This window comes from Xenopus laevis, chromosome 1L (assembly GCF_017654675.1).
Source record: "Xenopus laevis strain J_2021 chromosome 1L, Xenopus_laevis_v10.1, whole genome shotgun sequence".
Taxonomy (NCBI): domain Eukaryota; kingdom Metazoa; phylum Chordata; class Amphibia; order Anura; family Pipidae; genus Xenopus; species Xenopus laevis.
Genome location: NC_054371.1, coordinates 188,295,354 through 188,307,715, shown reverse-complemented (window position 1 = coordinate 188,307,715; position 12,362 = coordinate 188,295,354). Strand labels below are relative to the sequence as shown.

At 38.7% G+C, this 12,362-nt stretch overlaps 1 protein-coding gene across 2 annotated transcripts in view; it reads left to right on the top strand.

Annotated features, from left to right (window-relative positions):
• The window catches only part of camk4.L (calcium/calmodulin-dependent protein kinase IV L homeolog), an 87,792-nt gene that overhangs the window by 32,086 nt on the left and 43,344 nt on the right, over positions 1 to 12,362 (top strand).

The window sequence follows — 12,362 nt, the reverse complement described above, 5'->3', positions numbered from 1 at the left end:
CCCTGCATAAACAAATATTTTGTGACTTCAATATCACAAAGAAATAAAAATGCAGCCTTTTAGTTATATTTTTTCACATCCACTATGATTTGGGTGCATTTTTTTAGTTGTAACAATTTCCTTTTAATGATAATCATCGATAAAACTGGCATCATGGAACTTTTCATAGACCATTTTAGGCGGTATATTTCAAGTAAATATTTACTTTGCTCCTCATATAACTAATTCTTTACCTTAATTCATTAGGCATAGTTACTTATATTTTACTAAAAATGAGTAAAGTACACTGTGAATTTTCTCTTGGTTGAAAATTCTTGGTGAAAATTCATCAGTTATTTTCGCCAGACAATGTAAACCACATAGAAATGATGATTGTGGATATAAGCATGGAGGTGGTGACATAGAAAATGAGATGCAATAGTGTCTGCTTTGTTTTTATATTGGCAGTTCACTAGCCTCCATCTGAAGAAATTTCTCTTGCCGAAAATGTATTCTTGTGCTCTTGGTAAATTTGTTGAATGTGTTTGAGAAAATTCACCTGGAGACAAGATGTGAATTTACACAAATGCAAAGTTAATTCCCCAAAATGTATCACTTTTTTTTAGTAAATTGCGAATGTTGTTTGTTTGCAATTTTGGTGAGATGAGTAGCCTATTTCTAATTATTATCCTAGGTGTCCTCCCACACTGTAAAAATGGCACTTTGCAGCAAAGAAAATATATGGTGTAGTATCCGATGTAGAACTGAAATAGAACTGTTGTGTAAATTAAATATAATTATATTCATGCTACCAAGTAGGTGCTGCAGTGGAAAGTATTGATCACATTAAGGGTAATGTTGAGTGTTTTGTCATTCAAGATGTTTGTTGCTTTGTGGGAAGGGGGAAATCGCTCGGAACAGCAATTGATTTACTTGCTTTTACCTGGTGTTGTCAAGTGACAGGTTCTTCACAATCTAGCCCTCTGCACAGTAGGATGTGCAGAACCAGCACCTGGCATAGTATAGAACCTCCATCAACATACCTCCATCAACATATATGGCACCTGTTAACTGTGAGTCATTATGTGTATGGAGGACATGTCAACTCTGTAGTGTGTTGTTACGGTGAGCAGCTATCGATATTTATAACTTTCATTTGGGGCATGACATTTACATTTTCAAGTATGTACTAAATTTGAGCTCCCTTTTTAGTTTATGTTGAAAAGGCACAGAGGTAAAAACATTTTAAGCCCACATTTAAGCCCCCATTGTTTAAAAGCAATGCGGCTGTTAGGCCAAACCACACATATATACTACATACCTTATCTTTAAGAGGTAACAGGAAAAATATTTGAAATGTGAAAATGAATGGCTCTGCGTGAACAAATTTCCCAGAAACTGTTTAGCGACCACTAGTGATGGCGAATTTGTCCCGTTTCGCTTCACCACGAATTTCCCGTGAAATTCACGAAACTGGCGAAAAATTAGAGAAACTGCGGTTTTGACGACAATTTGCCGGCATCAAAAGGGGTGCCAGCGTCAAAGTTGATGCCGGCACCCATTAAAGTCAATTGGCGTGCGTTAGCGTCGCCAAAATTGTCCGGAACCATCGCCGGCGTCGGAACAGTGGCCGGAGAATGGCCGGCCGAATAAATTTGTCCATCACTAGCGACCATTTCCGATAGTGGGAAAGAAAGATTGTTAATATTATACTTAGCTCCAGTGCATAGTGTATGTGATAACATTTCTTACTGATAGTGTTGCAATGTTTGCTCTAAAAGATAATGCCACCTTCAAGCACTTATTAAAAGTGCACAATGCACAATACAAATTTGCAATGCAATAATGGTCTAAAGAAGAATATTATATTGTGATATGCAAACTTTTATTCTTATGTCTGTATATTTCTTTTTCTCTTTGTGACTTTTATTACATTTCCCCCAAAATCTTATCTATGGTATAATGCATTAACAGCAAATAGCGCGTCGACAAAGCACTGGTATAAACCCCTGATAGAGAAAGTAGTGAAATTACTATTATACATGCTACTCATTCATTTTCAAACGCTTCCATCCTATGAAGGATTCAGTTTGATTAGGTGAAATTGAACTAATGCACGTGCTGAGCTGCCATGTTAGCCAGAACACCTGTTGTCCAGCAAGGCCTCATTGACTTCAAATCTCCATACGCATCCAATATTGTCTCTGTCAAGTATCAAGGCGAGTCTGAAGGTATGAGCCTCCCCCACGCTTCCCACTGAGTTGCGCCCTGAAAGTTGGTACAGGACGGTCCCAGATAAGGAATAGCAGGAGTGCTAAGTGAGCCCACAGAATAACAGTTCATAATAAGGACTCATCACTTATCAGTTGAAGAGACGAAGTCAGGAACAGGCCGGGTCATACACAGAGAACGATCAGGAAGCAGGTGCCAATTGAGGGAAATCCAGCAGAGTAGTCAGGGAAGCCAAGGTCGAGATCAGGAATAACAAACACAGGAATCCAGGGATAATCAGAAGAATAGTCAGGAACAAGCCGTAGTCGTAATCAGAATAATCATCAGTAGTAAATACGCTTAGTGTCAGTAGAGACGATCACCTCGCATTGAGCCTAGGCCTGAGTGACCTTTTAACCCCAGGACGCATGCCTGCGTCAGAACGTGCGCCTGCGTCTGGACGCACGCGCGCATGTGAACGCGCGCCAGCGCTAAAACGCGCACACATTAGAACATGCGCCCGCACTAGTAACAGGCGCCGGCGTGGGGACATTGGCCAGAAGAGACGTCGGTTCAACCTGAGCCTGACCTGTTGGGACCTGACAGTCACATAAGGTAAAGAACTCCAGGGCTCACAAGTGTACAGCAGAATGGCAGTGAAAAATTGCTTTTCTGAGAAGCTATTCTATCATGTTATCAAAGAGTGTAGAAAATAATTATCAGACCCATAGCAAATATAGTACATCAAATATTACCTTTTTAATTCTACCTCCCACTGCTGAAGATGAACAAACACAATATCACAAATCTTCTGGTTTTTATTTAGAGTTGTCAGCGTTTGATGCATATGTAGTTTATGCTTTAAAGTTTGCATTCTCTAAGGGGCCAATTTATGAATTTATGAATGTTCGCAGCACTTAGTTTCTCCGCATCTTTTCAGATTCTTGTTGCACATTTTTAACCTGCTGCTTATTGATCCTTCAGTTGTTAGAAGGTGAAAATCCATTAGACCTTTAGCATAATTTTAAACAACTGAAAACGTGAATCCTGAATGTGTAACGAGCACCAGAATAAACATCATTGAAGATAAATATACAGTAAATTGCTTTGTACTTCTAATAAATTGCACATTTCAAAGAGCCAGTGTTCATGCACTTAAAGGAATGCTGAGTCACATATTAAGGATCAGCTTGTTTACTTAGCAGCAGACATTTGGGGAATGAAAATCCTGTCAAATTTATGTGTAAAGAACAGATATGCAATGGTGAAGTGCTGGGAAAAAGTGCAGTAGTTACTATTTGTGCAGTTTCTTTAAATTTAATTTTGATCCTTTTCACAGTTGATGTTATGTTGTATCGATAAAAGGAAAAAAGATGAGATGGGGTCTCCAAAAGAAAAATAAATATATAGAAAAGACGAGGGCCTTGATACACTCTGACCAAGAGTTGAAGAGGTGGTGAGGTTGTAAGTTGCGCACAGCGACATCACAGGATCACATGACAGCCACAACAGAGCAGAATCACTGATATCAAGCAATTTCTTGCATAAACGAGCTGGCACAAACAGAATCTTAGTGTAAAAAAGCTGTCTGTAATTTATTAAAAGGTTCCAATGTTTTAACATAGTGTACATTAAGCCTGACACATGGGGTACTTAGTAATGGCATCAAGCTTAATAAACTCTATTTTAAATTGTGTTTGAACCTTTGTGCCGGCCCATTTATGCAAGAAATGCAAGTCTTATACACTGATACCAAGTATTTGGAAGTATTTTAAAAGGAGAGAAAAGTCAACTCTATCAAATGCTGCAGAGAGATCAAGGACTATGTGTATGGTATTTCCCATGGTCCGTGGCATCCCTGGTCCGTAGCAGCATGGATATTCTTGAAGACTTAGTTAGAGCCATTTCAGTAGAGTGACCTGTATGGAAACCTGAAAAGTGCTCATGAAGATGGTTGGTGTGCAGGAAGTTCAGCAAATGGTTGAATATTCAATCTAGGAGCTTGGAGTAGAAGGCAGGAGTGAAATTTGCCTGTCGTTATCAAGGGAGGTTGGATCAGTGGAGTAGGTTAGTGGAGGAACACTGCATGACAGATTTTTTATATAGTTTCATGGAATGGGTTCAAGAGAGCAAGTGGTGACTGGGAAGGAGGAGAGCAGTTTTGTCAATTCATCTTCCATGACAAGGAGGAACTAATCATATGATGCTCAAGGGAGCTTAATATTGATGAGCTGAATTATATAGGAAGAGACTGGGGGGTGTTTTATGACATAACAGGTCAACTATGGATTTAAAGTGGCTTATGAGAGTACAGAGATTGATTGAACTACAATTTGAGGCTTGAGCAGGGAACTGAACAGAGAAAAAAAGTGCCATGGGTGAGATTTATATATGTGAGATGAGATGAGCAGTATTGTTTGTTGAAAGCTGTTAAAAAAAAAAGAATGTAGCAACTTGTAATGAATAAAGAACATAGGATTTTCTCCATGGTTATTCAGATGAGTACAGGGAAATAAGTTTGTGGGGGTGTTTAACCAGGGCTTGGGATAAGATGGTTGATGGAGGTGAGGTAGGAGTAGTGCATGAAGATACAGAGAGGAAATCAGAGAAATGTTGTATTTGTAGGAAAGATAGACATGGCCAGAGAAGGAACCGTAAGAGGAGAGTGAAATATTTAGTGTGAATGCCAAGGATGACAATATAAAATGGAGCTGCAAGATTGAGGTCACCAGTGTGGCAATTGAAGTTGGAGAGAGGGGCAGTCTGTGAACAGAAAGATTGTGAGCCAGCTTTCAGTTTCAGAAAGGAAAAAAGGATATGTGTTAAATTACTGATGGAATCTGAGGGGTGTGTAGATATGTTCTAGCAAAAGATGTCAAAACCATTTACTGACTGTAAAGGGGCAATATTTTTTTTTACAGTTAAGATTGCACATGTTATATATATTATCGTTATGATATTATATATCATTATATATTATTTGCCGGTATATTATTGTAACACCAAAAATATTACATCAAAGTAATACTAATCTGTTTTTCCATTACAGAAGACAAGACTAATAAACAAATAAATAATTTATGAATTAATAAATAATTTTCATATGTAATTATGAGCAATATAACAATTTATCATCAAATTATTCATGCCAGACAGTATCAATATCAGTTATAAATTAGTTTAATTGTATATCATTTAGGGATGCACCGATTTGGTTTGGGATTCGGCCAGGATTCTGCCTTTTTCAGCAGGATTTTCATTCGACCGAATCCATCTGCCTGGCCGAACCGAATCCGAATTTGCATATGCAAATTAGGGACAGGGAGGGAAGTTGCGTGACTTTTTGTCACAAAACAAGGAAGTATAAAATGTTTTTCCCTTCCCATCCCTAATTTGCATATGCAAATTAGGATTCGGATATGGTTCAGTATTCCGCCGAATCATTTGCGAAGGATTCGGGGGTTCGGCCAAATCCAAAATAGTGGATTCGGTGCATCCCTAACATCATTATGAATTAATTACTTAATAATTATGAATTAATTACTTAATAATAATAATAATAAGAGTTATCTATCTATATATCTATTTATAATCCCTTTCCTATTAAAGTCACTAATGGACATTGTTCATGTTAAAAACTAACATCACACCCCACCCACCAGAATATTCTCTGGTGTTGTTTCACAAGATCAGAAATAATAGCCTGGCTAAAACTGAGCTAAGCAATCTAAGTGCTTGAGGGTTTATTCCATCTGGCTCTGGAGCTTTGCTCATATTAACTTGCTTAACTATTTGAAAGCCATTTCTAGCCACTGAGAGTATGTTTGTGCTAAGCCTTTTGTACTACAGTATGAGCCCTGCAACACTAGCTCTTCAAATGAATATGCATTGAGGGCAAATAAACTCATTAAACCTTTTTGCTTTTTCAGAATCTTCAGTAAACAAAATATCTACATGTTTTAGTGGATCCACAATCTGGAACTGCATCAATTAAGACATTTTTGGGGAATTGTTTTTGCCAGTATGCCAATCATTTCCCCTTTTTAATTGTTTGCTTTACTGATTGCTGCTTGATAATGCTTCATATAATATCTACTGGCCCTACTTTACGTGTTAGTTCCCTTTAACTTTTAGACATTTGGGGGCCGATTCACAAAGGGTCGAATATCGAGGGTTAATTAACCCTCGATATTCGACTGGGAATTAAAATCCTTCGACTTCGAATATCGAAGTCGAAGGATTTTAGCGTAAATAGTGCGATCGAAGGATTATTCATTAGATCAAAAGATAAAATCCTTCGAATCGAATGATACGAAGGATTTAAATCCAACGATCGAAGGAATATCCTTCGATCAAAAAAACTTAGGAAAGCCTATGGGGACCTTCCCCATAGGCTAACATTGAGTTCAGTAGCTTTTAGATGGCGAACTAGGGGGTCGAAGTTTTATATTAAAGAGACAGTACTTCGACTATCGAATAGTCGAACGATTTTTAGTTCGAATCATTCGATTCGAAGTCATAGTCGTAGTCGAAGGTCGTAGTAGCCCATTCGATGGTCGAAGTAACCCAAAAAACACTTCGAAATTTGACGTTTTTTTACTTCGAATCCTTCACTCGAAGTTAGTGAATCGGCTCCTTAAGGGCCTATTTATTAAAGGATCAGTTCAGTATAAAAATAATTCTGGGTAAATTGATAGGCTGTGCAAATTAAAAAATGTTTCCACTATAGTTAGTTAGGCAAAAATGTAATCTATAAGTAAAGCAGGAAGTAGTGTTCTGGCTATTATGTTACACATCAAGTCACTCCAGCAGTTTTTATTTTTATACTGAACAATTCCTTTAAGGTGTGGACTTCCACGGGATGATCTGGTGCGTTGCGTGAGTACGAAAGTAGGTAGGGATGGGCGAATTTTTTCGCCTTGTTTCACCTAAAAAATGACGCCCATAGACTTGTATGGCGTTGTGTGTCAAAATAAAAACATGTGCATCAAAAAAATTTCGCCGCGAGACAAAATTTTTTTGACGCCCATAGACTGTAATGGGCGTCTACGTGATTTTGCCGGTGGCGAATTTTTGTCGACACGAAACGGGTCAAATTCGCCCATCCCTAGTCGTAGGCACGGGATATAATGGGAAAGAATCTTGGAAAAGTAGTCAGCACAACGATTATCTTTCCTGTAAAGACTTAGTGCACGTTCCTCAGTGGCCACTTTCCACTGATATCATGACAGCCTTTGTATGTAGAACAGCACCAGACTGTGAAACTTTAGTGTTTAAAAAGCCTTTATTTCAGCTTTGGGCATCACCGCAACGTTTCAGGCCAGCTTGACAAAAGGCCGCATGGCCTGAAACGTTGCGGTGATGCCCAAAGCTGAAATAAAGGCTTTTTAAACACTAAAGTTTCACAGTCTGGTGCTGTTCTACATACAAAGGCTATAATGGGAAAGATACAAACATTGCAGGTACAAACTACATGTATCCGGCACAACGCGAATTTGACCGCCGCACGCTGCATCTTCATCCGAAAGTCATTAGATTGTACCTGCGATGTTTCTATGGGATCACACCGGATCGTGCCGTGGAGTTCAGCCCTAAAGCTCAAATTTTTCTGGTCGACTTTTTAAAGGGGAAAACTACCATTTTTAGAGGGGAAAAAAACCTTGAATTTTTAGAGATTTATTATACCCCAAAGCTGATAAAAATCTGAATCCGAAAATACTCCATCTAAAACCTGTCGAGGTCATGTAGAAGTCAATGGCAGATTTCCCTGAAGATGTTTATTGACATTATGATCCGTGTTGGAATTCGAGTTTTTGGAGCATCAATTCCAAAAAAAAGTTGCACGATTTGAATTGACGCTCGACTTTTTCAAGCAGATATTTTTGATAAATGCGTTAAATTTGTGTAGTTCAACTTTGTTTTAATAAAAAATTAGATAAGTTTTAGTAAATACCCCTAAAAATTTTCTTTATTCCTTCATTAAGTTTGTTATCTGCATTACTACACATAGGTTGCTGCTTAATGCTTGGCGACCCTGTTCACTTACATCGGATTAAATGTACCGAATCCACTATTTTGGATTCAGCTGAACCCCTGAATCCTTTGCGAAAGATTCGGCCGAATACCGAACCGATTTCTAATTTGAATATGCAAATTAGGGGAGGGAAGGGGAAAATATTTTTACTTCCTTGTTTTGTGACAAAAAGTCACACGATTTCCCTCTCTGCCCATAATTTGCATATGCAAATTAGGAATCGGATGGGCCGGACCGAAGGATTCTGCCAAATCCGAATCCTAATTAAATAAAATACAACATAATTATCTATAGCCTAACCAAACTATCCTAGCAGTTACGAGGAGTGAAAGAAATTTAAAAAATGTAACCCAATATAGCAAACAGTTACTTGCAATCCAAATCCATGAATTCAATATTCCACCCTCCCCAACTTATTCTTAGTAGACAAGGAAAGAGAAAATAGGTTGTTATCACAGCAGCCATCTTGTTAATTTTACTGTTTATCTTTATCCCTATCTTTGGTTCTTACTCTTTAGGAATATAACTTTCATTGAATAATAAGTGCCAGATCACAGAGGTAACAATACCAAAGCTGGCTCCGTATGCATCTGCCAGATATAGCTAAGCTCACTATATGTCTAAGGGCAGAGACACATGCTCAAATTTGGGGAGATTAGTCGCCCGGCGACAAATCTCCTCTTCTTCAGGGCGGCTAATCTCCCGGAACTGCCTTCCCGCCAGCTAGAAAAAATAAATTGCAGGCGGGATGGCACTCGGAGCACTTTGTTTTCCGAAGTCCCCTGAAGTTGCCTCACTACTAAACTTCATGTAAATACAAATAGTTTGGAGCTAGTAAATGTATCAATTCACAGATATGCAAATTCATAAGGAAACAGCTGGATCATTATTCCCCACATGACAGTTCAGCTTGGTAAGTGAGGTTTTCTAACACAAAAAAGGCTAAATATAAAATGTGACAGATTGCACTTTGAGTTTAATAAAAGGTGTAATTGTGTAGAGCTGGTAAAGGAATTATCACATATAGCAACCCAAGGGTTGATAATTATTTTCTGTTTTCTCTACAAATCTTCATACATTTTTTAATTTTTCTGCTTTTCTTCTTCTGTTTGCATTCTTTGTTTTATATCATATTTACAGTCAACTCTTTTCAAAATATAGTGATAAAATGCTCTGTTCGAATCACCTCTCGCTCTTGTACTCTTTAGAGTAGAGATAAAAATAGCCCCAGTACCATAACCCATAATTTAATTGGCAAATGTCAATAAGAAACCTATTTGCGCAAAAATCTGTCTGTTGAGATTTGTGTGCTGGGGTCAGTGACCCCCGTTTTGAAGGTGGAAAGAGGCAGAAGAAGAAAGAAAATAATGAAAAAAATATATCAAATAAAAAAATAAAGACCAGTTGGCAAGTTATTAAGAATAGGACATTTATTTTATTTTTTGCCTTTATTTTGCCTTTATCGAGACCTGTACTCTGGTTATTACTATATACCGTATATACTCGAGTATAAGCCGAGTTTTTCAGCCCCCAAAATATGCTGAAAAACGCTACCTTGGCTTATACTCGGGTCAAGCGTAAAAACGGTCGCCGGCGTCTAAGAATAATCGCCGGTGTCTAAGAATAGTCGCCGGCGTCCAAGAATAGTCGCCGGCGTCCAAGAATATTCTCCAAGAATATTCGCCGGCATCCAAGAATGGTCGCCGGCATCCAAAAACGAGACGCCGGCACCTCAAATGGGAGCAGAAACCCTAAATTTTTTGATTGAAACTTACCAGAAGCTGCTGCATTTCTCATCCTCGGCTTATACTCGAGTCAATAAGCTTTCCCAGTTTTTGGAGATAAAATTAGGTACCTCGGCTTATACTCGGGACGGCTTATACTCGAGTATATACGGTAGGTGGGGTGTTCATCTTTGAAAATATAATCACATGCATCACGGGTCAAGTGCAAAATCTCAGGTACCCTGACCCCCCTCCTTGTGGACCCCGTGGTCTGCTTCCTCTAAGGGCGCACACCACAAATGGCAGGAAAATTTTTTGTGCATTTAAGGGAATCAAGTATTAAGAATTCCTCTTTTAGTTCTATTCCAGTCTATTTTGTCCATGCAGATTTTTATCTCAATGGAATTTCTTGTATAAATCACAGTTATCTATGCCCTTTATTTATTTTCTCCTTTGCATTCAGATTATATATTTGAATAATGGCAATTATATAAATCGTTTCTCTTTTTGCTAAGAAAGATTTGTTACAATGATATTTTTCCCCAACTCAGCTCTTATAACTGTGCAGGGAAAATCTGTCAAGAGAATGCAATTGTAACAATGAGAAGGATTTATGGCACTTATCCAGTATGAGCTCCGGGTTGACTGCTGTAACAACGGTTTCGCAATGAATGTGTGCCAGTTTTAGAATAGTGGAAATGTACTAACTGGAGTGACTTTTTTGTTAAAGAGAAACCTTTGCACTTCTTTCTGCTGAAATATTGTTCTTATCTTATTGTGTGAGATCTTATTCCATTTCCGGCAGGTTGGCCAGATAGAAGAAGAAAAGCAGCAATATAAAGTCAGTGTGGGTGGAAAAATCCAATAAGATCTGTACTGTGCCTTTAGAATGAACTTGATTCAGCATTGCAAGTGCTGCCTTGTCAGTGTTAAAATGAACTGCTTGCTCCTGGGCCTTTACCATTAATACAAAACAATGTGTCAGCAGTCTAGAAAGTCTAACATTAGGCACTGTTCCCATTTGTCTTGACATGTTTTACAAGGCATTTGGTTGCCTGGAGTGTCATTCGAGTTGTGTGTTCTGAAAGCACCTTTTCTGACTGCCGTTAGCTATAATAATCAGAAGAAAAAAGTTTTTATACATGACAAAGTTTGCTGTTTTAATGTAAATAAAACTGGTCCTGCAAACAGTGAATGGAAAGTGAGGAGGATGACCATAACTTTCCTAGATACACGATAAAGCCTAGCTTTAAGGTATAGTCAGGGTGAGACTTACTGAGCGTGGGGGCGGTTGGGAAGAGAGTTTTGAGGCATGATAGGGAATATTGAGGTGATAGAGGGCAAGAGAAAATGCAGGCCTATGAGTAACAGTGACTAATATAAACATTACTCAATCAGGGCTGGAACTAGGGAAAGCAGAACAGGCAGCTGCCTATGGCACAATAATAGGGAAGAGCTGGGCAGCTACCTCTAAAATTGTCTTCTGCCTACCCCTAGTCTGCACCTCTCAGCCTCTCAGTTACTTTTTTCCCTCTTCGCACTCTCCCCTCTCTTGTCGCTCTCCCTCCCCTCCGTTGCTGTCCCCTCACTCCGTCACTCACCCCTCCCTCCCCATCCATCTCTTCACTCTCCACCACTTACACATGCACCAGGGGCGGTGCTTGCCAGCCAGGGCGGGGCTTGCTGGCCGGGGGCAGGGCTTGCCTAGGGCGCCTGACCTGGCCCTGTGCTCAATACTTTTCAATAATACTTTATAGGAGTAATGTAATAACAGTGTCAACCTGGTCTATTAACTCATAGCAACCAATCGGGTATTTGTTTTTAATCGTGTGACCAGTAAGTGAAAACTCATTGGTTGCTATAAGTAATTAGGACTGGTGTAGACTTTACATATGTATCATGTGTTTCCCTTTCCTTCTTGTTTAACTCATTTAAGAAGAAGCCTTATTTCACTATATGGTGGTGTATGATCTTCATAAATTCATTTTAATTCTATATTGATATTAATAAAGGACAATAAGATCCTCAGCTATTATGTTCAACCACTTACGCATAGTTTTCCCTTTTGGTTTGTAACTGATCTAGAGGAAATCACAGAAAACTAGGGGTTTCTTTGGGGTGAGTATCCATTTACCGCAAATATTCTTATTTTGTTTAGGCAGTTTGAGGTTGTCCCAAGGGCTTTCCACAGAGGAATCAAATGTTCCTTCCCATGTCAATAAAGAGTACAGGTTCTCAAGATCAGAGAAGGAAAATACTGAAGTATAGGAAAATGTCTAGTTTTGGCAACAGCATTGAACCCAGCTTCCTGGATAACAGGTTTACGGATAACGGATCCCATACCTGTACATGATGAACTTGAAAATATAAGAGCAGCAGTGTTTAATTATACTGTATGTCGTCACTGTAATTAC